The sequence below is a fragment of the Ovis aries genome, chromosome 20 (assembly GCF_016772045.2).
Source record: "Ovis aries strain OAR_USU_Benz2616 breed Rambouillet chromosome 20, ARS-UI_Ramb_v3.0, whole genome shotgun sequence".
Classification (NCBI taxonomy): domain Eukaryota; kingdom Metazoa; phylum Chordata; class Mammalia; order Artiodactyla; family Bovidae; genus Ovis; species Ovis aries.
The window spans coordinates 43,913,550-43,939,842 of NC_056073.1; the positions used below are offsets into that span (position 1 = coordinate 43,913,550).

Consider the following 26,293-nt stretch of genomic DNA (forward strand, 5'->3'; position numbering starts at 1 on the left):
ATATATACACATATAAGGAACTTCAAAATTACATTTAAAAAAATAATATCAAAGAATGAGGAAAAGTGGGATTTCCCTGGCAGTCCAGTGGTTCATTGCTTCCAACGCAGGGGGCGCAGGTTCAAGAACTAAGATCCCATATGCCATTCAGTGTGACCAAAAGGGAAAAAATGAAGAAAAGTAATAAAAAGGCAATTGGCTGAAGTAGAAACACAAATAGCCAACAAATATTTAAACCCAAACTTATCAATAATTTGGGAAATGGGAAGCAAAATCCATGAAATAACTTTTCTCACCTATTAAGTTGGCAAAAAATTTCAAAGTCTGATGATATCAAATGTTGCCAAGCAGGTAGGGTGATGGGAATGCCTATACACAGGGGGTGGAAGTACAAATTAGCCAAAAATACCTTGCAGGGCAATTTGGCAGTATATATTAAAATTGAACATATCCAAGAATTTGGTGGTCTTCACACCAGGGTTATTCAAGGAGTTCACAAACACAGAGTTTTACTGAACTGGCCTAAGGAGCTGCCTGTGATCACAAAGGCCCTTCCACATTCATCCCAAATCTTACTTCAGTGTGTTTTTCCTGAGTTTAAAAACCTTTAGGTAAATAAATAAAAGAGAAGGTTCCTTTCGTGATACTTAGAGTACCATAAAGCCCTTGGTCTTCTAGTCTTTCCTATATTACACACATTTCTGTTAAGAGTGAAGTTGGGGTTAAAATGGAAAATTCATTTATACAGTAGAGATGGGTAGAAGAGATAACCTCTGCATTTTTACCTCTATTGTTTTGCCTCCACTATTCCTAGACTAATGTCAAAAATTGCAACTCTATTGGCAGTGGTGGGGTAGGGGAAGTTTATGAGAGCAAGTCACAGGTAACATATTTTTAATACTTTTTTTCAATGCTTTTTCATGTATAGGCAATTTCAGGTGTAGGCCTTTCTTTAAGGCTGTCCTCAATATTTATGTACAAAAGATATCATCAGCCAGAAAAAAAAGTAGCTTTGAATAACCAGAGGAATACATGCTAGTGACTTGGATTTGTTTTAAATGCACTTGAACTGTTTTCCTGGAGCTACCAAACTGTGCAAAGTAAACTGGATAAAATCCACAAATGAAATATAATTCCTTTCTGACTTGGTGTGTGTGCTTCAATAAAGCAGCTAAAAGGCATGTGATAAAAGCTTATCATTAAACATGTATTACAGTTGAAGAAAATTCTCATATAATTTTATTTATAAAGCACTTAATCCTTTCTAGTCCTCTAACAAAAAAATAATAAAATTATATGTTTGCTTCTAGCTCAATGAGTTTCAGCGTAGGTTCTTTTTCCTTCCTTTAAATACTAAGAACATATCTTAAGGTCTAAAAATTAATAGTGCTATTTATTTATGATATTTATACTTGCTTCTAATTTAATTATTCCTCATGGCAAAATACCAACAATCAATATGTATACACAAACACTTTTGCCAAAGAACCAGCATGCTTTTTATCACATACCTACTTCAAAATAATTTATGATTTTTGCTAAATATAGTATGTTACATTATTATAAATTAAATAATGAGAAACAACCTCTCAATTCATTATCTTGTTTGTATAACTTCTTATAAAGTAAATAAATTATATTACATCTGCATTTCTTAAAATCTCTTTTTACTATATGCATTCTGAAATTTATTTCTTAGTTGTAGTAGTATTTAATATTTACTCAATATTAAATTCAAGGAATACATAATGAGATTTTTTAATTTGGTATTAACATTTGAATTAAAAATGAAGTTAAAACATTTCTGTCAGAAAATAAATCTTATCCTGCTGATAGGTTTAACAAAAGGTACTGGTTTTATTTATACTGGGAAGACTTTTTTTAAAATAAATTAAATGAGATAAATCTGCCACTTAAATTTGATGAAAATATATTTTAAAACACGATAAGATAAATGTTTTGATTAGTAACAAAATTAATGTTTTTATTTTTCAGCTATTACAGAAATTATTAATATCACACAGAGTATCCTAGTGGCCTGGAGTCTTTAATTGGTTAAGAATCCACCTGCAATGCAGGAGAGCCCAGTTTCATCCCTGGATTGGGAAGATAACCCACAGAAACAATGGCAACCCACTCCAGTATTCTTGCCTGGAGAATCCCATGGACAGAGGAACCTGACAGGATAGAGTCCATGGGGTCTCGAGAGTCAGGCATGACTTATCAATTAAGCCACCCCCACCATCCTAAGGCCCTGCTCTGAGCTCACTTCACCTTCTAGTGCAAGTGCCCAAGTCTTTCTGCTTCTCATTCTTACTGCTATAAAAATGAGGTTGGGGCAAAAATAAAATCAATGCAGAAATCTGTATTGTTCTAGCATTATGCCACTCATCAATGGATTTAAGAATTAACTAGAGAGACAAGCATTATTTCAGAGAAACATTTTCAATGATACTTCATTTTTTCTGTTTAACAAATTACAATAGAAAAAGTATTTTATAAAAAAATTATATTCATCAATTGTATTAATAATAATAATTGCAACAACTCAATCTACAAGAAAGTTTAAATACAGCCTTATGATCCCAAGAAATAGAACATATTTTAAAACTTCAATTTCCATTCACTATTTTGTTAAGGAGAAGTATGATAGGGTGGTTCAAAAAGAGACTTTCTGGCATGAAAATATATTAAATGAAGATAAAATTCTGTGGGAGAATCGGAATGGAAAGAGAAAATGGAAAGAAATAAACTTTCCACAGGAAATTATGCATGCATTTTTCATAATGGATTATGGTTATTGAGTCAAATTGTTATAGTATTTAGACTTCTTTGGATACACTTAAAAGGGTAACCATTTTATTTTCAAGTGTTAATATTTACAAAATGTCAGAAATTTTATTCTTTGGAACAATTTAAATCTATGAGCTAAATCCTTAAATGCCAATGTTAAACTGTGTGAGGGACACAGAGTTTTTCCAAATTCTTTAAGGGTTATGCAAAAAATAAGCTTGAAGACTTACAGGTTGAATTGTGTCCCTCTACCAAATTCACGCATTTGAGTCCCAACCCCAGTACTTCAGAATGTGACCTTATTTGAAGATAAGGCCTTCCCGTCTGCATGGTCAGTCATTTCAGTTATGTCTGACTCTTTGGGATCCTATGGACTGTAGCTCGTCAGGTTTCTCTGTCCATAGGACTCTCCAGGCAAAAATACCGGAATGAGTTGCCATTCCCTCCTCAAGGGGATCTTTCCAACCCAGGGATCGAACCTGCGTCTCCAGCATTACAGGCAGATTCTTTACCGCTGAGCCACCGGGGAAGCCCAAGGCCTTCATAGAGGCAATCGAGTTAAAATGAAGCCATCAGGGTGGGCCCTGATTCAGTATGATTGGTGTCCTTATAAAAAGGGAAATTTGAACACAAGTAGACAGAAAAGATATTGTGAAGAGACAAGGGATAAGATAGCTGTCTACAAGCCAAGGGGAAAGGCCTAGAACAGGTTTTCCCTGACCACCCTCAGAAGAAACCACCCCTGTTAACACTCTGATTTTGACTTCTGCCCTCCAAAGCTGTGAAAAATGCATTTCTGTTGTGTAAGCCTTCTAGCCTGTACTCGTTTCTGACAGCAGCCCCAGCAAATTGTACAAAGACCACTCTCCTGGAGAAACTCACGTGTAGTCAAGGGGAGATAGACATTACTCACTCCTTACATTAGAGGAGTGGATAACCAAAATGGTATCCCAGCATGCCTGGCATAGTGCTGGGGATGGGTTCCTGGAAATGGGAATGCAAAGTCTGGTCTCTCTGGCAGTATCCCTTTGGATGGATAGGGAAGCCTGGCGTGCTGCAGTCCATGGGGTTGCAAAAAGTCGAGCATGACTGAGCCACTGAATTGAACTGATCCCTTCGGAGTCATGCTCCTGGGTATCTAAAACTGTCAAATGCTCTTCCATTCTTTTCAAATGTCCTAAAGGCAGCAGGCTTTGAACCAGTTTTGTGTTGCTTCTTTCCATGCAAATGTCTGGCAATCTTTGGGGTTCCAGTGAGCATCCTGACTTACTTCATCATGCCAAAGGACTTCTGCCGTTCTTAACTTGCAGGCTAATTTTTAGCTTTCAAGTTCTTCTAAATGTGCCCCTTCCCTCACATCTATAAAATTTCTATCTTAAAATCCAGCACGGTTCTCTCCCTTGGTCTCTTTGCAAGGAGGCTGGCTGTATTTTCTATCACTTTAAAGGGCAAAACTGGCAGTATCTGAAATAAATGACAGGACTTCCCTGGTGGTCCAGCGGTTAAGAATCTGCCTGCCAACCCTGGGGACATGAGTTCGCTCCCTAGTCTGGGAAGATTCCATATGCTGAGGGGCAGCTAAGGCCGTATGACATGGCTACGGAAGCCTGCGCACCCTACAGTATGTGCTCTGCAACAAGAAAAACCACCGCGACGGGAAGTGCGAGCGCCGCAAGGAAGAGTAGCTCTCACTTCCCACAAAAACAGAAAGCCCGGGCACGGCAACCAAGCCCCAGCGCAGCTAACAATAAATATAAAAATTAAATAAATGACAGAATTTGTTTAAAAGGTGGGTTGATGTTGTTAGGTAGTTAGAACAGCGAAAAGGAGTCCAGAACCACAGTGGCTAAAAGATACGGAAGGAAAATAGCCCACAGAAATAGAACCAAGGAAGGTCCAAGGACCAGAGTGAGGACCTCAGGTAGAACAAACTGCATTCCTGGCTAACCCAGTTTACACAGGGCAGGCCCGGGGTGGGGGAGGGAGGGGGAACATATAGAAAGAGGAGCCGAAGGCCTGGGACTTTTTCTCTCCCTCTCTCCCCCTCACCCAAGCTGAAACTCCAGTACTTTGGCCACCTCATGCGAAGAGTTGACTCATTGGAAAAGACTGATGCTGGGAGGGATTGGGGGCAGGAGGAGAAGGGGACGACAGAGGATGAGATGGCTGGATGGCATCATGGACTCGATGGATGTGAGTGTGAGTGAACTCCGGGAGTTGGTGATGGACAGGGAGGCCTGGCGTGCTGCGATTCATGGGGTCGCAAAGAGTCGGACACGAGTGAGCGACTGAACTGAACTGAACTGAACTGAACCCCCTTGCACTGGAGCGCTCTTCTCTTCGCGTCTTTGGGTCAACATGCCCTCACGCCTCAAGGATGGATTTTCCTGCTATTATCTAAATAAAATAGAGCTGTAACATGGAGCTGTAACACTGATTTGTCTAAGAGCAATAACACAGTCCGTTTGAGACCTGAGAGCTATAACACAGTCTGTCCAAGACCCAAGAGCTGTGACACGCCGAGGGCTTTAATGTCCGTCACTCCAAATCTTTGTTGTGGACGAGCCAGAACCAAGGTGTATACACGCGCCTGACGATGTGAAAAATGATGGAATGGATAGACAGGCAAGTATATGATACAGTGTGTGTAGTAAATGTGATAAAGTGAGTGTGGTAAAAGGCCAACGGTATCATCCACGTCGGAGGAATGTGTTAAAAAAAAGCTATTATAAAAGCTTAAACCTTCAACTTTTCTGTATGTTTTCAAATTCTCAAAATATTGGAAAACAAAAAAATAAATGGCAGGCTGACTACAGCACAGAGTAATCAACACAAATCACAGTACACATTTATTAATAACTCAGGTGACTGAGGTTGATATCAACTGTTATATTAATGAAGTGTCCCTGATGCGATGGGATGAAAATGATATTTTACCTCTGTGATTTTCTTACCACAGAGAATCCCAGTGTCATCATGAGAAAAACATCAGACAAATCTCAATTCAGAGACCATCTGCAAAATACCCGAGCAGCAAAACTTAAAACCTTAAGTTCATTGGAAACAAGGAAAATCTGAGACACTGTGGCAGCGCAGAGGAGCCTAAGGAGGTCTGAGGACGGAATGTAACGTGGCATCGTGGATGGGACCTTGGAACAGAAGCAGACATGGGGTAAGACCTATGGAAATCTGAATGAAGCATGAATCTTAGTTAATAATAATGTATCAATACTGGCTAGTCCTTTGATCAAATGCACCATAGTAATGGGAGATGTCAACCCCAGGAGAGGCTCAGAATGGAGTAAACAGAAACTTCTATTCTATCTTCACAACCTTTCTGTATTTCTAAAACTGTTCTAAAAGTTTACTTGAAAAAAACACGTAAGAAGGACTTTCCTGGTGGCTCAGTGGTAAAGAATCCGCCTGCCAGTGCAGGAGACACAGGTTCAATTCCTGATCCAGGAAGATCCCATATGTCACAGAGCGACAAAGCCCGCGTGCCACAACTACTGAGCCTGCGCTCTAGAGCCTGGGAACTTCAAGTAATGAGTTCACATGTGGCAACTAATGAAGTCCAGACACCCCAAAGTCCACCCGTGCTCCCCAATGAGAGCAGCCATCGCAATGTGAAGCCTGCACTCTGCAACTAGAGAGTAGCCTGCTGCAGCTAGCGAAAAACCTGAGGAGCAGCAAAGACCCAGCACAGCCCAAAAGTAAGTAAATAAATAAATAACTATATTCAAAAAGCATAACAAATAATCACCTAAAGTACTCAATATTGCTTTGCAATTATATTATAGGTGCTATTGGATATATAACTCTATAAATGCAATTGTAAGATGTTTATTTGTGATTCCCATAGAATAAATGCTTTTATTTCCAATGCTGACCATTGAGGTACAAGGCAAAAGCAAGGTCAACACAAGAGTGACTGCTGCTGCTGCTGCTGCTGAGTTGCATCAGTCGTGTCCGACTCTGTGCGACCCCAGAGACGGCAGCCCACCAGGCTCCCCTGTCCCTGGGATTCTCCAGGCAAGAACACTGGAGTGGGTTGCCATTTCCTTCCCCAGTGCATGAAAGTGAAAAGTAAAAGTGAAGTCGCTCAGTCGTGTCTGACTTTTAGCGACCCCATGGACTCAGCCCACCGGGCTCCTCCATCCACATGACAGGAGTGACATGTGGAGTTAAAGCATCTAGTCAGTTCAACTGGTATCATCAACTTTGTGTGTGTGTGTGTGTGTGTGTGTGTGTGTGTGTGTTTAGGATGGTGAGATAGGGAGATGATATTGAACAAACAATTAAATTAAAATGGAAGTGATGGCATTTTCCCAGATTTGAACTGGTAATATGTGTTATACAAATTCAAACACATTAATATAAAAACTATTTTATGAGAATGCCAATTGTATTCTTTAACTTATTTATAGTAGCATGTACGAGATTTCAAAGCGTATATATGCTTCTAAGACACCCGTCTTTATTGCATTTTAAATCTACAGAAAAAACAGCTTTAGAAGTAATGTCCTTCAGGGAGTCAGCTTTCCCGTCGCTGCCCTCCTTTGGGCCCTCTGCTGGCTGCTTCAGAGCCTGCCATCTAGACACTGTCCTGCCTCATGGAGTCTCCAGCTATCTGGAGACTCCAGCCACTTAACTCTTGCTTACTTTTTTTTTTTTTTAAGTCTTGAACCAAAAGGCTCAGTTCTAAATTTTTACAGGTTAAAAAAAAAAAAAACTGACAATTCACATTATACTGAAAACTGCAAAGCATTTCTACATATACAGTTTTATAAATGTTATTTATAAATTGCAAAATGTTATTTTTTTTTAAATCCATAAAACTTTGGAACTGAATGAACCTTTTGAGTTGGGAAGATTCCCTGGAGAAAGGAATGGCTCCCCGCTCCAGTATTCTTGAATGGAGAATTCCATGAACAGAGGAGCCTGGCAGTCTATAGTCCATGGGGTCAAAAAGACTCAGACATGACTTAGGAACTAATGCTTTTGCTTTTACTTTTCACATAAATGACCTTGTTTGATTGTCACAGAAATCTTAAGAAATACTCCTTCATTGGCTAAGAAAACTGGGACACCGAGGGAAAGCTGCAGGGCATACCTGACCCTCACCATTGACCGTTCTTCCTCTCATCTACGCAGCATCCGATTATCCTTGCAGCCAGTGGTGAATCCTCCGTCTCATAAGGTAAGCACACATATTCTGAGCCTCTGTTTCACAGTGTTTGCTTTTGTCTGGCTTTTTTCACCCAACATAATTATTTTGAGATTCTGTTAATCAATAACTAACTCCTTTTTATTGCTAAGTAGTATTTCACTGTATTGGCTTTCTAAGCGGCACCAGTGGCAAAGAGCCTGCCTGCCGAGACAAGAGACATAAGAAATTCAGATTTGATCCCTGGGTCAGGAAAATACCTTGGAGGAGGGCACGGCAACTCACTCCAGTATTCTTGCCTGGAGAATCCCAAGGACAGAGGAGACTGTGGGCTACAGCTCGTAGAGTCACAAAGAGTCAAACACGACGGAAGCAACTTAGCATGCAGGCAGGCATTCCGCTGTATAGACAGACGACAAATCATATATTCATCTACTGATAGGCACTGAGGTGTTTTTGTTTTGTTTTGTTTGGCTTGTTAGCTTGTTTTTTATTTGTCTATCTGCGTCCAGTCTTGGTTGCAGCACGCGAGTCTTTGTTGTGGAGATGAGCTCTGCAGCTGTGTCTTGCAGGCTCATCAGTGGCACTGCTCGGGCGTAGTTTCTCTGCAGCATGTGGGACCTTAGTTTCCTGACTAGGGATTGAACCTGTGCACCTGCACTGCGAGGCAGATGCTTAACCACTGGGCCACCAAGGAAGTCCCTGGTCTATTCTTTATCTGTTTTGATTCAACATAGGACACCCAGCACTTGGTACAGCATCAAGCACACACAATCCCCTCTTTTCCAAAAACGGATGAATGATGTAGGTTAGGTTCCTTGACTATGGCAACGCAGTGATAAGTTGGGAAGCAGGAACTGGGTTTCTGATTCCCGGCTCAGTTATCAGCTTCATGTGGCAACTAAATTAAAAATTTGAAAGAACTTCTGAACTGCTGTCAGCCTCCCATATCTGTTCTGGAGATGTTGGTAATGATACCCAGCCGGTAAATCTCTTAAAGGGTCAGTCCCTCCATGCTCCACAATCAGTTGTTGGTGCATTTGGCCTAAAGAACTGTTAAACTCTGAGGTTATTTATGGGTGACTCCAGTCTTCAGGAATTTCAGTTGATCCAGTAATTGGCCTAAGAATTCGTTTTTGATGATTTAGCTCTGTGCCTAGTGAATTAATGATGACTAATGATAGGGATTTCAAACTGACACTCCCAGGTATTTAGCTGTTTTAAATAGTACATTAAATAATGTAACACTTAAAGTTCATGTGCCTTAAAAATGTTTTATAAAAACCCAGGAGGTGAACTATAAGTGTTGGATTAGTTGCACTAAGAACTGATTTTATAGCTCAGGGGTGGGGCCAGAAGCAGTTCTTTTTCCTCTAAATGAACGTGCCCTTCACTAAGAACACAGGCTTATAATGACTGAATAGCTGACTACGCATTCCAGCTCCCAAGCTTCCAAGACCCAGGGCCTAAAAGGGAGAAGCCTGCAGAACTGAAATCAACCACAAGTAAACTGAGATCAGCTCAAATCAAGAGGTCTCAAAAGTATCAAGTTCACGAAGGACAAAAAGACACCGACGAACTGTCCTACCCTGAAGCCAGATGACAACTAAATGCAATTGTTGATGCTGTCTTAGATGCTAGATCCTAGAAAGAACATTAGTGTGACAACTGGTAAAGTCTGAAGAAGGCCTGTCAATTAATTAAAGGCATGTGTATACTGTTTTAACTGGTTTTGGTCACTGTACTATGGTTAACATTTGTGGAAGCTAGAAGAAGAGCATAGGAAAACTTTGGGGACCATTTTTACACCTTGGTTACAAGACTAAAATTATTTCATGGTTCAGTGTGTAAAACATCCCTAAAATGAATGAATAAGCCAATAAGATGAATACATCCAAAGAGAGAGACACAATTTCTATGCAAAGAATGTTATAAATATTTAAAATTTCAGGCAGGTTTCAAAGCACAAAAAAACAAGATGAAGGGAAAAACAGAACTGATCCTCTTGAGCCTACAGCGCCTCAATAAATCTCAGTTTTATTCATGTAATAGAAGAAACACAGAGCCACTGCCACTGGTCTCAGCAGATACAATAGAAGAGCACAGAGCAGACACCCGACCTGTTGCCCCGGGCAGCCCTGCATACAGCAGCCTACAAGCCCTAATTCTCACAGGGCCTGTTGGGTACAGGCTTCTTTTTTTCTCTTTAGAGTTGTCTTACACATTCTAGCTCCTTTGCCTTTCCACGAAAATTTTAGAATAATATTGTCTCTAACTACAAAATAATCTTGCTGACATTTTGATAAGAACTATATTAAATCTGTATATCAACTTTGGGAGAACTGACTTCTTAACTGCATTGAATCTTTCAGTTCATTAACTTGGAATCTCTCTCCATTTGTTTAGGTTTCCTTTGATTTCTTTCATCACTGTCTGGCGGTTTTGAGCATATGAATCCTGCATATGTCTTGCTAGATTTACATCAAAATATTTTAATTTTTTTAACAATTGTAAACAGTATTGTACTTTTAATTTCAAGTTCCACGTGTTAATTGCTAGTGTATAGAAATACAACAGATTTTTTTATGTTGACCTTGTATCTATACTGAAGTCACTAAACAGTTGTAGGAGTTAGTTTGCAATATTGGGTTGACCAAAAAGTTCATTCAGATTTTCCTGTAAATTCAGATGATCTTAAATGGAAAAATCTCAATGAATTTTTTGACCAACCCAATACATTCCTTGTGATTTTTTTGTGAAACAACATGTAATCTGAAAACAGGAACACTTCCTCCTTTCCAATGTAGACACCATTTAGTTCCTTTTCTTCCTTACTGCACTGGCTAGAACTTCCAGTTCTGTGTTGAATAGTTGTGAGAGTGGGTATCCTGGCTTGTTCCCCATCCTAAAAGGAAAGTATCTGTTTTTCACCATTACAACTGGTGCAGCTATAGGATTTTTTTATGAACATTCTTCTACTAGATTATAGTTTTCCTCGACCCCTATTTTGCTGATTGTTTTATGATGAATGGCTTTTGGATTTTGTCAAGTATTCATCCTCAATTGAATGATATGATCATGTGACTTTTCCCCTTTAACCTGTTAACATGGTAGATTATGCTGACAAAATTTCGCCTTGAACCAGGTTTTCATCACAGAACAAACCCGTGTTGGTCATGGTACACAATTCTTTTGTTCTCAGTTCAGTTCAGTCACTCAGTGGTGTCTGACTCTTTGCAACCCCATGAACTGCAGCATGCCAGGCCTCCCTGTCCAACACCAACTCTCAGAGTTTACCCAAACCCATGTCCATCGAGTCGGTGATGCCATCCAACCATCTCATCCTCTATCATCCCCTTCTCCTCCTGCCCTCAATCTTTCCCAGCATCAGGGTCTTTTCTAATGAGTCAACTCTTCACATGAGATAGCCAAAGTATTAGAGTTTCAGCTTCAACATCAGTCCTTCCAATGAACACCCAGGACTGATCTCCTTTAGGATGGACTGGTTGGATCTCCTTGCAGTCCAAGGGACTCTCAAAAGTCTTCTCCAACACCACAGTTCAAAAGCATCAGTTCTTCAGTGCTAAGCTTTCTTCACAGTCCAACTCTCACATCCATGCATGACCACTGGAAAAACCATAGCCTTGACCAGATGGACCCTTGTTGACAACGTAATGTCTCTGCTTTTTAATATGCTGTCTAGGGTGGTCATAACTTTCCTTCCAAGGAGTAAGCGTCTTTTAATTTCATGGCTGCAGTCACCATCTGCAGTGATTCTGGAGCCCAGAAAAATAAAGTCAGCCACTGTTCCTGCTGCTTCCCCATCTATTTCCCATGAAGTGATGGGACCAGATGCCGTGATCTTCGTTTTCTGAATGTTGAGCTCTAAGCCAACTTTTTCACTCTCCTCTTTCACTTTCATCAAGAGGCTCTTTAGTTCTTCTTCACTTTCTGTCCTAAGGCTGGTGTCATCTGTATATCTGAGGTTATTGATATTTTTCCCAGAAATCTTGATTATGGCTTGTGCTTCTTCCAGCCTAGCATTTCTCATGATGTACTCTGCATATAAGGCCAATAAGCAGGGTGACAATATACAGCCTTGACGTACTCATTTTCCTATTTGGAACCAGTCTGTTGTTCCATGTCCAGTTCTAACTGTTGCTTCCTGACCTGCATATAGGTTTCTCAAGAGTCTGGTCAGGTGGTCTGGTATTCCCATCTCTTTCAGAATTTTCCACAGTTTATTGTGATCCACACAGTCAAAGGCTTTGGCACAGTCAATAAAGCAGAAGCAGATGTTTTTCTGGAACTCTCTTGCTTTTCCGATGATCCAGCAAATATTGGCAATTTGATCTCTGGTTCCTCTGCCTTTTCTAAAACCAGCTTGAACATCTGGAAGTTCATGGTTCACGTATTGCTGAAGCCTGGCTTGGAGAATTTTGAGCATTACTTTACTAGCATGTGAGATGAGTGCAATTGTGCGGTAGTTTGAGCATTCTTTGGCATTGCCTTTCTTTTCTTCTAGGTCTGTGAAAAATGCCATTGGTAGTTTGATAGAGATTGCATTGAATCTGTATCTTGCCTTGGATAGTATAGTCAGTTTGAAAATATTGTTTCTTCCAGTCCACAAACATGGTATATTTTTCCATCTGCTTATGTCTTCTCTGATTTCTTTCATCGGCATCTTATGGTTTTCAGAGTACAAGTTTATTCCTAGATATTTTATTCTTTTTGATGCAATAGTAAGTGGAATTGCTTCTAGAATTTCTCTTTCTGATTTTTCATTGTTAGTGTATAGAAATGCAACAGATTTCTGTGTACTAATTTTGTTACCTAAAACTTCACCAAATTCATTGATGAGCTTTAGTAGTTTTCCGGTACTCTCTTCAGGATTGTCTGTGTATAGTATCATGTCATCTGCAAACAGCAATAGTTTAACTTCTTTTCCAATTTCGATTCCTTTTACTTGCTGTAAGAGGATTGCTATAGCTAGGACTTCCAAAACTATGTCGAATTAAAGTGACAAGAGTGAACGTCTTTGTCTTGTTCCTGATCTTAAAGGGAATGCTTTCAGCTTTTCACCACTGAGTATGATGCTAGCTGTACGTTTGCTCTATATGGTCTTTATTTAGTTGAGGTACGTACCCTTTAGGCACACTTTTTGGAGAGTTATTATCATAAATGGGTACTGAATTTTGTCAAAAGCTTTTTCTACTTCTATTGAGATGATCATATGGTTTTCATTCCTCAGTTTGTTGATGTGGTGTATCACATTGATTGATTTGCGGATGCTGGAAAATTCTTGCATCCCTGGAATGAATCCCACCTAATCATGGTGTGTGATCTTTTTAATGTATTGCTGGGTACAGGTTGCTTATTTTATTGAGGATTTTTGCATCTATGCTCATCAGTGATCCTGGCCTGTAATTTTCTTTTATTTTTTTGAGGTATCTTTGTCTGGTTTTGATATCAGGGTGATGGCGATGGCCTCTTTTAAATTTCACTTACTGTTGTCATTATACAAAAATAATCTTATTCATGCATATTACCCCAGACTGATCTTTTAAAGCATAAAAATCACTGTGTGATTACTCTGCTTCTATCTTTCAGTTACTTCCAATCACCTGTTGGGAAAAGACCAAAGCCTCTTTCTGACCCAGGTCATGGCATACCCTGCCCCCTGCCTTCCTCCCCACCCCATCCTAGGCTGTTTCCTCCTCATCTTCTATGCCTTTCACCTTGTTCTCTCTATCTCCAACACTTTCCCCACCTTTTACCAATTTAATTACTACATACCCTTCAGATCTTGGCATAAGTTTCCGCTCTACACCAACTTGAGTCCAGCTCTTTTTATTTAGCCATTATAGCTGTATATCAATTTCCTCTGCACACAACTTATATGTGATATTTAATGTCTTCCTCTCCCACAAGACGTCAAGCTTCACATGACCGGGGACCATGGCCGTCTTAGTCGCCACAGTCATCCCCTTACCTGGTAAACAGAAGGAGTCTAAATACTTGTGGAAAAAAAGAGCAAAGGAAGTCTAAGTGGAGGGGTAAGCAAAGGTACACAGGTGGGTACAGGGGTCATTGTACTGGGCGACAAAGGGCAGAGTTTTGACTTTCAGGCAGAATAAGGAGTGCTCTGGCTTGTAGACAAAGGGAACCACTGGCTTCTGTACGGAGAAGGCTCCTGAACTTGCTTTCATCAACTGTTATAAACTTACATATGCATTAATATTTAACCTCTTTTCTCTCGTGTTTTTCTCTGTAGATGATCTTACAAGTAAGTAGCAAATATGCTTATTACTCATTTTATGTATGTATACAAATTGATTTGATCTTCAAGGTCAGCTTTCAGGAACAAAAAAGGCAGCTAATGGGGCTTCCTTGGTGGCTCAGTGGTAAAGAATCTACCTACCAGTGTGGGAGACACGGGTTCAATCCCTGGTCCAGGGAGATCCCACATGCCATGGGGCAACTGAGCCCCTGCACCACAGCTACTGAGCCTGTGCTCTAGAGCCCAGGAGCCGCAACCACAGGCCGCAGCTCCCGAAGCCGGAGAACTCTAGAGCCCGTGCTCCACATCAAGAGCAGTGCGTGGCAAGGAGGACCCCGTGCACACAGCTAGGGAGGTGCCCTTGGTCCCCACAGCTGGAGAAAAGCCACGCAGGACTGAAGACCCAGCTCAGCCAAAAGAGAAATAAATAAAATTATTTTTTTAAATGCAGCTAACAAAACATCTTGGTGATCTCAGAAAGTTAAGATGAGAAATTAGAACCAAAATTTTGCTGATGACTTTGCAAAGCCGAATCTCAGCTTTTTAAAAATCTGTTGTGTTATCTCATGTAGCTGTGTTTGATTCTGACGAAATCTTTCTTCTTCATCTTCTATGAGTCAACACTTTGCTGAAACTGCTCTCGTCTTCTGTTCCTCTCAATCCTTTTGTCTTTCCCACACCCTACTCACAGGCCTTCTCCAGGGTCCTGACCCGTGACCTTTGCCCCTCCTCACTCTTCCTGTCCCAGGCTGACCATCTCTTCATCCAGCATCCCCAGGGGGGTAACTCCCTCCCTGGTGACTCTCAATGATCCTGACCTCTGGGATCCCTGGCCAGGGGCCAAGTTCTGCAGCTGCCTTCAGGCCCCCAGGATCTCCCAAGTCCTTTTATTCAGAACCCTCTGCAGTCCGCTCCATTGTAATATAGGAGGGATAGAGAAATCCCTGGGTTTGTCATATGTAGGTGATCAGATTTCATTGCTATTAATTCCCCATAAAATTTTTTCCTGAAGAAAAGATGAGTCCCAATACACTGAGCACAGTTCAGCTCTACCTCTGGGAAGGAGCTATTTTCTTCTACTCCAAGAGCGAGAGTCCTGAGAAAATGATTTACATTTCCCTAAGAAAATAAATCTCAGTTCAAGCTCAGAAGCATTTAACCACAGGTTCATCATAAGCATTTAAAAGATATTGATTACCCAAGTAACATCGACATCCATTTCTCCCCAGTTACTGAGTACTCCACTGATTCGAGGGAGTGTGCACATTGGAATAGTAACTAGCCTGTGACTGCAAAGTAACATTTCTCATTTTCTGCTTATTGCAAGATTAGCTAAAATAGTTGTGTGAGTGGTGTAAGGTTCAGAAGTTTTTTTAAAAGTTCCAGCTGCTCTTGTTTGCTCTCTTAAATCTCTCCATCGTTTGTCTTTCTAGGTCCGTGGGTTCCCTGCGCACATGTCAGCAACTCCAAAATTTACTTTTCTAGCCTTGACTTCTCTCCAGAATTCTACCCCCCAAGTTCTGTCTGCTTGACAGAGCTTCCTGCTTGAAAATTAACTGAATTCCTTGAAAGCAAGAGCAATATCAGATTCTGTTTTATATCCTCCATACTTAGTACAAGGCCTACTATAGAGCAGACACTCACAGATGTTAAGGAAATGAATAGATGCTTTGTAAAACTGCAAGATTGTGGAATAACACCGGTGGAAAGCACTAATAGTCAAATAAGTTGGCACAGGTAACTGTTACTTTTTTAAGTAACAAAAGCAACAGCTGACACTTGCATCACATTTGAAGATATGTTAAAATTGAAATAATGGATCAATATCTTAAACTTAATTTATCACTGCCTTACTCAATGTGGCTGCACACATAGCTGCTACTCCTACAAACTAATAAATTTACTCTAGTCCCTGTCTCTGGGACACACGATCTTTATTTCTTTGCTTCTTTGTAATCCTTTTCTTCTAAAATTGTATTCCTATTTATTCTTATTTAAATTTTCTTCAAAGTGATCCATCTACACTGCCATTTTCTATATAAAGCATTCCCTTAGCCTTCAAGCCAATATATCCCTCTTTATCTTCTCAATTCATAAAAGTGATGGTCTAACCTCCTAATGGAGACTCAAGATATAGTCATATGTCTAAATTCAAGCTCTAGCACATTCTATGCGAACCTTTCAGTTACTTAACTTTCCTGAACTTTGTTTCCTAATCTGTGGAGAAAAGATTCTAATATCTACCTCAAAAGATTCTCAAAGGTTACAAGAAATGTTTATAAAGAACTTAGCTAGCATGTCTTAAGTACTTAATGAAGAGTAGCTATACTGTTACTATATGGCACCTAATATTTGTCACCTTATTTTGATGTGGACTTTCAATATATATGTCATAACTCCCTAGATTGGAGGTATTTCTTTGTAATTCTTTTATCATTAAGAGCTGTGCCTTACTGATGTCCTTGCTGATTTATTTAATCATGACAGTTATTGTTGCTGTTATTGTTATTATAACAGGCTTGTATAATATTTTACAGTGTATAAAGCAGACTTTGATGAACATTATCCTAATTTATCTTTATAATCATCTAGTGAAATAGGCCAGGCAAATATTGTTAGAACCTATAATTTACTGGATAAAAAATATTTCAGAGGACTCTCACTTGCATTCAAATAGAATTATCTAGTACTACACTTGTTCTTCCACTGTAAACATGTATAAACCTAGACAAAATGTATGAAACAAGTGTTTTTAGTTACTGGGAAATAGGCATACAAAACTGTAATCACTAAAAAAACAAGAGCAAGTAATATGAGCATGACAATTTGACCAGCTTTCTTCCTGTAGGCAATTTCTGGAGCTTGACACAGGACAAGGGAACCTAGCCAGAGCGTGGCAGTCTCAGTGAATTGAGAATACAGACATCTGAACCCAGGGAGGCTAAAGCGATATAAAGAATATATCGGACAAAGGACAGGAGAATACAGAGCTGCACAGAGAAAGTGTTTCAGAGACTTGAACAGGGCTACCCTTGAACTTTTGCTGAATATTAAGTGTCCATAATAATATGGGCCTTGCTAGCATAATAGGTAGAGAAGGAACTGGCAACCCACTCCAGTATTCTTGCCTGAAGAATCCCGTGGACCGAGGGGCCTGATGAGCTGCTGTCCATAGGGTCACACAGAGTCAGACATGACTGAAAGGACTTAGTATGCATGCATGCATTGGAGAAAGAGCTGGCAACCCACTCCAGTATTCTTGCCTGGAGAATCCCAGGGACAGAGGAGCTTGGTGGGCTGCCATCTATGGGGTCGCACAGAGTCAGGCACGACTGAAGTGACTTAGCAGCAGCAGCAGCAGCATAACTGGAAAATATTATGAATGATTTTATGCCAATAAATTTAATGGCAGAGGTGACATAGCCAAATTTCTTAAAAAACAAAAACTGTCAAAACCCAAGAATTAAATCATCTTTATAGCTTTACATCTATAAAGAAGTTGAGGCTGATGGAGAAGTCATATATCTTGATTTTGGCAAACATCCATTTATCAAGCCTTATGGGCTTCCCTGGTGGCACAATGGTAGAGACTCTGCCTGCCAATGCAGGAGATGTGGGTTCGATCCCTGGGTTGGAAAGATCCCCTGGAAGAGGAAACCCACTCCAGTATTCGTGCCTGGGAAACCCCATGGACAGGGGAGGCTGCTGGGCTACAGTCCATGGGATCACAAAGAGTCAGACACGACTGAGCGAGCGCAGCACAGCACACCAGATGAGTCGGACACGACTTGGCAACTAAACACCAAACAACAGGGACTGTACACCTAAAATGAGTACCTTTACTGTATTGTAAATTATGCTTCAATAAAGTTGATTTAAAAGGGGGGAAGAGAGGGACGGAGGCATAGAGGATTTACTTAATTTACTGAAGACCAGGCCCAAAGCAAGGTGCTCTGATTCCCAGTAGACCGCTTTCCCCACCAGACCACCGTGCCTCGGTGTTACCATGGGGAAATGCAGTCCTTACACTCTTTGAGATGAGAAAAAGCAGTCACATCCGTTCAGAACTCGCCACTGGTCATCTGTTTCTAACCTAATTTCCCAAACTTTCATTCAATCTGCATTCTGATCTCTGCTCAGGGCAGCACACACAGAAAACTGGGGAAAGCATCTAGGCTGGGGTAGACCTGATAGCTGCCCGTGGGAGTGCAGGTGCTCGGAAGTTCTCCTTTGTCTCTCATCGCTCTGCACCCCACTCCTCCACGTCCCCCGGAGTTGGAGCTAGGACTCTGCTCTCCCAATTCATGGCCCTGGGCTCTTGCCTCTACACTAGAAGCAACATCAGCTGTGAATTAATGGTGTTCAGCCCTAAACTCACAGTTTATATGGATGTATAATTTAGAGATACTGGACTGAAACGGATGTCTAATTCATTCCACAGCTTCAAGGCAGAAAGCCCTGCCTCTGCTTTATCCTTCTCCCATTAACATATATATTAACCAGATTAGCAAGCTATCAGCGGCACTCAGTCCTGGGAGCCTGGGATAGTTCATTCGGGGCATTTCACCGTCTCCTGACTGCATTTCAGCAAGAGAGAGGGAAGCTGAAAAGAGAGAAGGCAAGTGGGTTAACGTAGGGCAAGGACACGTGCGCCAGGATGGGACAGCACAGGGTCAGAGGAACCTGGGGGACCCGAGGCATCTAAGAGCGAGCACCCAAAGCTGGGGGAAGGAAAAACGCCTCAAGCAAGCAGCTGCTGACTCTCGTGTTTCCCTTAGAGCAGGGGACGGGGCGGTTTGGCGGAAAGTGCAGGATTTTCAAAACCAGACGGCTCCTGTTCAAGTGCTGCTTCGTTCCTGAGTAGACTTGAGCAGGTGACTTGAGCTCTCTGAACTGCCATTTCCTCACTCTGCCATGAGAATACAGTCTTCCTCGTGCTGTTAGAAGACCTAGGGCCGTGAAAAAGCCACACGAAAAAGCCATAATGCCTGTTTTGTTCTTCCCTTTCTTATTTTTTCCTCCAGCCCCTCTTCCTAACTCCCTCAATATATGAAAAGTATAGATCAAAAAGACCCTAAAATCCTCTATGGCAACACCCTCCTTTTACAGGTGAGAGAAGCAAAAGACTGCCTGTGATCCCACCACTGGCCATTGGCAGAGCTGTGATCCCTGAATATAGCGTGATCCCCTGAATATAGTGTGATGCCCTGAATATAGTGTGATCCCTGAATATAGTGTGATCCCTGAATATAGTGTGATGCCCTGAATATAGTGTGATCCCTGGATATAGTGTGATTCTTATATAGTGTGATCCCCATATAGTGTGATCCCCTGAATATAGTGTGATCCCTGAATATAGTGTGATCCCTGAATATAGTGTGATCCCTGAATATAGTGTGATCTGTCCACACCAGGGTTGTGGGGTGGGGTGGGGAAGCATGTAATTGACTTAGAAATTCTAAGTCCCAGTTTCCAAAATGCATATGTGCATGAAGAGGAGAAGTGGGCAACAGATGAGATGGTTGGATAGCATCACTGACTCCATGGATGTGAAATGGAGAAAACTCTGGGAGATGATGAAGGACAAGGAAGCCCAACGTACTGCAGCCCCTGGGGCTGCAAAGTTGGATATGACTGAGCGACTGAACAACAAAGGACACTGATTGGGAGACAACTGGAATGGGGATGCGTGGGAGGATTCAGAGACCTCCAGTTTTCCCAGCCCCCAGTTCACTCTTGGCCCTTCTTGCCTCCCTTGCCAGCCTCTTCTTCCTTGTCTGATTAGGTGCTTCGGGTCTGATCTGAGAACACTGCTGTCTTCTCCCAGAGGCCATTAGTAATCTTGGAAGAGGGGACCAGACTCTCATCATGCTCTGTCCCCACCCCATACACAGATTCTTCATATCCTGAGAGCTGTCCCCACTCCACACAGTTTCTTGATTTCCTGAGCCCTATACCTGAAGTCGGAGAGCAGCACATTCCAGAAGAGGAGGGATATTTACAAGGTCAAATCCAGTAAGAGATTTCCCCATGAGAAGATTTGCAGGACTGTACTCAGTTATATTGCAAAGGTCTGAATATGTGTGAAGAAAGGGATCACAAGGGCTTACTGGTCATGGAGGAAGGAACATCATTTTGATCAAGGTAAATTTGGATGCACCAAGCAGTGACTCCGGATGCAGTGATGCTAGCTTGAGCAACAGAGAGTGGTTCTATTAGCTCGCTTTGCTGGCTAAAGAAGACTTGAGATCAATTAGACTGTAGCCTAGGGAAAGCTGAGATGCCGGAAATGGTGAGGTTTAATTACAGAAAAGAATTCAAAGATGTCAAGAGAGAGGAATGTGGCTGTAGATTTAGGCCTATAGATGATCTCATCATCAAGGCCTGAGACAGACACTGGTAAAGGAAATACCAGCATCTTCGAGAAGCAGTGCAGTGGCTATTTTGTAAGGGTTTGGGATAGGTAGAAACAGGACCCCTTGATTACAATGAAAAGTCCCAAGGTGGCAAAATGTAAGTAGTTACACTAGAACAGTCAGATACAAATGAATGTGGTTACTTTAACAGACATTAGGGCTCATGAGAATAGATGGACCTAGCAAGATTTTAGGGTGTGGTAGATTGGTCGTGGAGATTCCGGGCCAGCTTGATGTATACAACTGAAAAAATTTTCAAGTCTTTTGAATTAAGGCTACCACCATTCTAAATGTCTGAGTCATCTAAATTTTTATTGGAGTATAGTTGATTTTCAATGTTGTATTTAGTTTCAGGTGTACATCAAAGTGAATCTCTTATGCATATACATATATCCACTCTTTTTTCAACTTTTTCCCATAAAGGCCATTACAGATTATTGAGCAGAGTTCCCTGGGCTCTGCAGTAGATCCTGGGTTCTAAGTCCATAATGGCATTATTTCGTTCTTTTTTAATGGCTGAGTAATATTCCATTGTCTATATGTATCACATCTTCCTTATCCATTCCCCCATTGATGGACCTTTAGGTTGCTTCCATGTCTTGGTATTGTAAATAGTGCTGCAATGAACATCGGTGTGCATGTGTCTTTATGAATTACGGTTCTCTCTTGATATATACCCAGGAGTGGAGTTGCTGGGTCATACGGTAGCTCTAAACCCCAATCAATTCACAGAATCATATCCTCTATTGACAGGAAAAGGAAAATGCCTAAGGAGTCAAGTTCTACCAATGCTGCAAGTGTGTTCTGTAAATTTTCCTCCTTGCCTTCCCCAAAGGTACTTGTGTCTATTTATATGTCACTATACTGGGGAAGGGCTTCCCTGGTGGCTCAGATGGTAAAGAATCTGCCTGAAACATGGGAGACCTGGGTTGGGAAGATCCCCTAGAGGAGGGCATGGCAACCCACTCTAGTATTTTTGCCTGGAGAATCCCCATGGATAGAGGAGCCTGGCGGGCTACAGTCCCTAGGGTTGCAAAGAGTCAGACACGACTGAGTGACTAAGCACAGCCCAGCACACCAGGGAAAGGAAAATGCTCAAACTTTTCAGAAATAGCTGGACACTGACTTCAATAATACTACAAAAGCAGGGGACTAGTGGGGATCAGGTAGTAACTGAATTTTGGAGAGAGTGTTTTGACCTTTTTGGATTTTTTCTGATGGAGGGAAAATTTAATAGAAATGGAAAAGAGTGCAGAGATCATGATGAGTTTTCACTCGTGTAACAGCATCCATCTCCCTTCCCATCGCTGAGTCCCTCCCTCACCTGCAGGTCTGCGTCTCAGTCTCCCTTCTCGCTCCCGTCCCAGAGTCTTTGAAGTCTCTGCTCTCTGGTCTGAACATTCGTCTCAGCTCCTCCCACGCCTTCATCTAACTAATCCCACCTCATCCTTCATAACTCAGCTCCAGGCAGGGTCCCTGCCCTAAGCAACCATGACTGCCCCTGAATCTCGGTCAGCCTCCTCGCTTCAACAGTACCATGCAATAGTGTTCCTTTCCTTCAGAGCACTTTCCCCAGCTGGCCTCTATACATTCATGTAGGTGACTTGGTTAGTACCCGGTTCTTCCACCAGACGATCAGCACCACAAGAGCAAACTTTTAGCCAGACCATAAAAGCTGGCTTAGGAGTCTGAAAAAAAAAAAAAAAAAAGATTGTGATAAAAAGGGAAAATTGAAGCATCTCACTGCTCTTTGTCTTGGCATCCTGTGTACTTGCAGGCCTAGAAGAGGCTGATGGAAGGGTTTGTAGGCTGAGAGACTGGACTTTAACTGGTCGGCAGAACTCTAATAAACCTTTGTTTCAAGTCTTTTATTTTGCCATACTTCCCTTTTAACAAAGTTTAAGGAAATAACTCACCCTGAACTACAACAGTGTACTGCCAAAGAGCTATCAAATAAGAAAGGCACGTGTTTCCTGAATTTGGGTGAATGAACCGCAGCACTCACTTAAACGCCTTTTTTTTTTTTTTTTACTAGTAGGGAGGATGCATAGGAGGTTTTCCTTCGCAACGTTATTTTTCTTGTGAAAACATTTGGTGCCACCTGCTGGCAAAATCCACACTGACTTCTGAGCGTTCACAGAATGTATTAATAAATATGCCTCTCAAATGAACTAGATATGAAAAACCTTGATACAGCTTATTTGGTACATTTCTAATACAAGGAATTTATGTTTCTTACTGAAAAAAATTCCCATCTGACATACCCCCACCACTTGGGGCAATTTGTGTTCCTGCAGAGGTGTCTTCCTCTAAGTGAAAACTTTCTTTAAAATAATAAATTTTAATGCATCTCAGGTTTGACCTAAAAGAAGGACAAATGAGAGAAAGAAAAGGAATTGCCCAGAAATTCTTCAGATCCCTTCCAAACTCTAGCATCCTAGGATGCTGAGAAGGTTTGAGAATGTTTCTTTTAAGAATGCCTGGCCCAAGCATTCTCACCCTATTGGTCAGTCCTCACTTGGAGCAAAGGTTCATGTTCCATACCCTCGAATAAAACATAAAGAGACCCAATGAATCCCTGTGATGTTTTATGAACTGGAAATGTACTTCTTAACCTTTCATGCCTGAATATAAGAAAAACAAGAAGAGTGATATTTACTGTCTTAACAAACTCATGCCAGGTTGCTAGTTTTAACTAGCTGACATAATTAATGCAAATTATATCTTGGGAATTATTAATGCAAATTATGTTACAGGGAAATTCACCCCTCTATAAATCGACTGTGTTTTAAAATCTCCACATGCGCAAGCCATGTGTGTGAATTACAGGGGGGAAACATAATTTTCTTGGAAATGTGTAGGTTGATAAACAGAAACATGCCCTGTCTGCCTGATACTCCAGAGGAACATTCAGGGCAAAGAGTTAGTGTGCCAGCCACAGGAAATGTGATCCTAAGCATCAGCCAGAAGAGAAAAATGTCTATAGGAACTGAAGTCAATCCTTGAGAGAGAACAGCCCCCAGAAACAGCCCAGCAAGAGCCTGAATTCTCTGATATTTTAGTTCAAGCCTCTGGTTTCCCTCATGGTTCAGATAGTAAAGAATCTGACTGCAATTCAAGAGACTGGGGTTCCATCCCAGGTCAGTCAGGAAGATCGCCTGGTAAAGGAAACAGCAACCACTCCAGTATCCACGCCTAGAGAATTCCATGGACGGAGGAGCCCGGCGGGCTACGGTGCATGGGGTCCCAAAGAGTTGGACACGACTGAGCGACTTAGCAGCAGCAGCAGCAGAGCGACTGACACTTTCTCTTTTTACAGACAAACAAACGGAGGTCCCAGGAGTTTAGGAGACTTTTTCACGGGCCTTTATCAAGTCAGAGAAGAGCCAAAGGTGGGTGCCTGACCTGTGCTTGCTCTTTCTCCCTGTCCATCACCCTGGCTCTAACCAGTGTCCTCTCTTTGGTGATGCAAAATGCAGAGGTGATGGGAGAGGTGGCGAAAGCCCCTCTGGAGTGTGTATAATATACATCACTTAGACCGAATACTTTTCTCCTTCAAATAAATAAATAAAGCTCTTAATGCAAAATAAAGGGGGAAGGAAGAAAACCCCATCCCACTGAGGCAGAGGGAACGCAGTAAAGTGAACACTGATGTCCATGTTATTAGGCATCAACTGCGGCCCAGGCACCTTCCACACTTTGTCTTCAAGAATCATAAACACTCTTCAGTATAGCATGACTACATTGCATAAAGTCCTGCTTCAAGAACCTAAGGAGGTGCTGTTTCTAGTAAGTCAAATTAATACAGAGAGCTGCCCCAGGCAGCGTAATCCCAATAGCTGTTGAGCTCAACATTTGCCTTTAAAATGAGAATTATTGACTCGGGGTGTAGACTCCAGTTCAAGCATGAGTCAGGCAGCCTAGCAGACCTGGTTTGTTTTTAGCCAAGTGTCAGGGAGGGGGTGTGCTCAGCAGCAAAGCATGTCACAGAGGATGTAGACACACACACACACACACACACACACACACACACACACACTCACACACACACTCATCTGGCTAGTACAGCTGGCCCAGGCGTCTCTCGCCTGACAGAATAGGGGCTGTTTTTGACCCCTACGCATCCTTAAGGAATGTGATCCTTATAGAGTTCATAGACAGGAAATGACCTTGAGGAAAGTCACTTGATGCCATTCTTTGAATGTTCTGCGGTCAGCTCCCAAAACTGTCAGCAATGAGGTAGTGAGTGTCTACTTCAGCTGTACCGACAGGAGCCACCAAAGAATTTCAGGAAAGAAAAAAGCTGGGAATCATCGCAATTCACACCTGGACCAAATATGGCAGCTCCAGCAGGCAGCTGATGGGCATCCTGAACTAGGCAACCTCAAGCTCCAACTCGAGAGCTGACATTTTTCAGTGTAGGACATTGAAGATCGTATATAACATCTGTTTTCCCATCTGCTTGGGCTGGGGGCATGGCGGGGCCGGTCCTCAGAGCGTGATAAAACTAGTCAGTCTTTGCTAAATGCTGCTTCTCACTCTATCTCTCCAACCCCCGTGATGTGGTGAGAATTCACCAGTTTCTATCCAAACTGAAGATTAAGGCCCATACAAAGGGGTTCCCAGCCCAGCTTCCCTGTCACTGAGGTCACACGGATGCTGAAAGGAGCAAATGAGCAAGTTTGACATTTAATACAAAAGTGCTTACATCAGATTCTCAAAAGGCTTCATTTCCCCCCAAAAATTTAAGAATCACTGCTATAATTTCTTCCTCGCAACTCCCAGCACTTTTCCCCCTTCTCCTTGATAGCTGTCATCACCTCTCCCGAAATACCTGAGAACATCCTCTCCGTCTCCCTGCCTTCAGCTGCCCCCTCCACTCCACTCTCCCCTCTGCTGCTAGAGTGGGCTCCCTGACACGTCAGTCCTTGCGAACAAAGCCTGGATTTTATTTGGGGGTCCACAACTCCCCTTACTGCCTTGTGTGGAGGAAAGATGTCCTTCCTTCCATCTCCTGAAGTGTGACTGATTGGTCTAAGAGTCAGACTATCTGCCTTAACAGTGCCTGGTTTAGTACTGATCTGCGTCGCAATTCTGAGCGTTGATCTGTGAGAGAAGGTTTTTGGCTTTTTCTCAAAACATTCTTCATTGCTCTTATCTATAGGCCACGAAATATTCATAACTATCATGGTACAATCCCCCTGCCTTGCTCATGGACGTTTGATCCCCGCAAGACTGTAAGCTCATGGAGCAGAACTTTCCTTACGCTACTTTTCAGTTCATTCCTACTATATTGTATAATAATAGATAAAGAGACAAAGATTCTAGTTCACAATAAAAATAAAATCCACTTGATGATTATGTTTGGCTCCAAGCTCTCATCTGTTGTTTTCCGGAATATGGTGTCAGGCTGGATTTCAGCCTTCTTCGCTAATTAGGAGATGGTTCCTAAATGATGCACACAAGGAGACCTCTCTACAGGATGTTATGGTCACACCCAGTCAAGGTTTTAGGACACCAAAGACAGAGAGACTTTCAACACCCCGTCTTCTCAGCAGAGACAAGGTCACATACTGGCCTGAGTTATCAAAGTCAAGAAGACAGGTAGTCAGAAGGGATCCTGGCAACACCCGCAAG

General features: G+C 41.8%; 1 protein-coding gene across 20 annotated transcripts in view; it reads left to right on the plus strand.

Annotated features, from left to right (window-relative positions):
- The window catches only part of ADTRP (androgen dependent TFPI regulating protein), a 126,587-nt gene extending 100,570 nt beyond the window's left edge, over positions 1-26,017 (plus strand). For 2 of the 20 annotated variants that reach the window (XR_009597677.1, XR_009597679.1), the window contains 4 exons: positions 5,753-6,506; positions 6,656-6,825; positions 7,948-7,993; positions 23,976-26,017. The gene's annotated coding sequence lies outside the window, so the exon portion shown is untranslated. Of the gene's footprint in view, positions 1-5,752; positions 7,994-13,891 lie in introns of all 20 variants that reach the window. The other 18 variants (XR_009597668.1, XR_009597670.1, XR_009597676.1 and 15 more) reach the window with 17 other exon arrangements.
- The last annotated feature ends 276 nt before the right edge of the window (positions 26,018-26,293 follow it).